Below are 2,462 nucleotides of genomic sequence, written 5' to 3' on the forward strand. Positions count from 1 at the left end.
AATTAGACTGCCTGAGGCAGTCTCTGTTTAGGTTTGTTGTCCTAGTATAATTATTAATTATTCACCTTTTCACTCTCAAAAAGTATCCATATTTGGATAATAGATTATATCATCATTCTATCAGTTAAAGACACAAGCCCTTGTCATGAGAATATCTAGGGCTCTGTTCTAATTCTTAACCCAGTGATAATCAGTTTGGCCAAGTTCATTACTTCCTGTAACAATCCAACTCCCAGCTATTAGGGCTCTTTGTGAAATGGAGTATGAAACTGAGGATGACTATCAGATTCGTGCAAAAGGACAAGTGGTCTGTAGGAGCAAGAGAGCCACGGTGGGATACACTGCCGAAATCACAACTAAAATATATTGTTAAACCATTTCTGCTGAGGACAGATAAATAGTAGGAAGCAAAGCATCCTGACCGAGCATCATGATGCTGGAAGTCAATGTCTAGTGTAGCCCAGATACATATTCAAAGCTTCCAGTTTGGAGTGTATATGTGATTGTTGATAGAGATTGTCACTATTGTTAACAGCCATGTCACTGAGTCCTATGGGCCATTCTGATTAAGGTTCAGGGAAGGCTTCCTGTTAATGCTGTTCCTGAGAAAATGTATCATGCTATTTTAGTTCAATAATCAGTTGTCTTAGCTTCTTCTTGGCATGAATAGATTAGCTCCTGTACACCAGTTGGATTTTTAGCTTCAACCATATGAAATGGTTGCTTTTTTAACCATTTTGACTTAAAAGCAGAATTCCATCTGCCTTAACCTAATGCAATCCTATTAAGATAGGAAAAGAAAGTTAGGGAGCTTAATTAACACGATAAATGATCCTGAAGCATGTCAGAGATTGAGAAAAAGAGAAGGGAGGAAATAGGGAGAAGTCACTCAACAAACTTACTGAGTGCCTATTTCTGCATGCCAAGGAACTGTACCAGGTGCTTGAGATTAAACTGGGAATAAAAACAGACATTATCTCTCCCCTCAGGGTATAGTCCATAGGGAACATGAATTAAGAGATCACTATCTAGATATCTGTCTTATTTTTAAAGATAAATGCTGAGCCTGGCCAGGGGTGGCTCAGCGGTTGAGCGTTGACCTAGGATCCAGGTGATTGGGGTTCTATTCTCGGTCAGGGCACATGCCCAGGTTGCGGGCTGCAGCCAATCAATGACTCTCATCATTGATGTTTCTCTCTCTCTCTCCCTCTCCTTTCCTCTCTCTGAAATCAATAAAGATATATTTAAAATAAAATAAAATAAAGATAAATACTGATAAAGCAGCTTCTCTTCCTCTTTTTGTTTTATATTTTCTCTTTCAAGCTTTTTATCCATTCCAGAATATTTTATATTAATGTGGTTCTCTTTCTTACCTCAGTTGGAAAGCCTTCATGCATATTGTTTAATGCGCCTGCCACCATGACTTGTATTTAGTATCTTGCTGAAATGTGTGCCTCCTTCTCCTCAAAGCACCAAAATGTAAGCTCCTTGAGGACAGAGTGTTAATCTTAATTCACCTGGCCCATACCTTATAGTCCTGGCCTTAAGTGTTCTTCAATGTATTCTCATTAAAGCACATAATGTCCAGTGTACATTGGTGATGATAGCTGGACCATGTTTGAGCCTCAGCAAATATTACCCAGAAATTAAATGTAATCACTGAACATTTTCAGATAAGTTAAAATAATTTTCTTTTCTCACATACGTGTGGCCTCAGTCCTCTTTTTCAAATGGTAACACGAATGCAAATCACTTTTTATTGCTTAGAATGAAAATAAAATATTTTAACAATTTGACTAGATGCTTGCCACTCTTATGCAATCATACAAGAAATGCAAAATGTTACTAAATGACGTTAAATATTACAAAACTTCTTTTGTAATAAGCTACATAAAGCTTAGACTATCTATTTTTCTCTTATCTCTTTTCCTGAGAGGGGACCTTGAATCTAGAACCTGTGTTGGTTGTCCTAAGATGTCAGGGGAAGATGAGGACAGGCAAGCTGGAAGGTCACCAAGAGACTCGTTCATGTACAATTTGTCTCGCTTTCTGCATTTCACAATTTTCGTAAAATTGTATCCATTTTGTAAAGAACATAATAAGCAATACATGGCAATTGACTCCTTAAAACAAACAGGAATCCATATATATGTGTATATGTATGTATATGATATATGGGGGGATTATGCACACACACGCATAGGTATTTCATTGCATTCATCTTTGAATTTGAGAAAATATATAAGAAAATATTGATATATTCAATTACAACTTTTGTTCCACATTATTACATACATATATATGTTCAGTATACTTCATTTAAAAAGCATTTTAAAGTACTTCTACCAAAAAATGTACATATTGCCCTCCAAATATACTATTCCAGACAATGCTTCTAAGACATGCATTGAGTAGTAATTTTTGAATAGGTTTAATATGTTTCATATGGAATCTTTCCAAAA

This window comes from Miniopterus natalensis, chromosome 4 (genome assembly GCF_054644295.1).
Source record: "Miniopterus natalensis isolate mMinNat1 chromosome 4, mMinNat1.hap1, whole genome shotgun sequence".
NCBI classification, from domain to species: Eukaryota; Metazoa; Chordata; class Mammalia; order Chiroptera; family Miniopteridae; genus Miniopterus; species Miniopterus natalensis.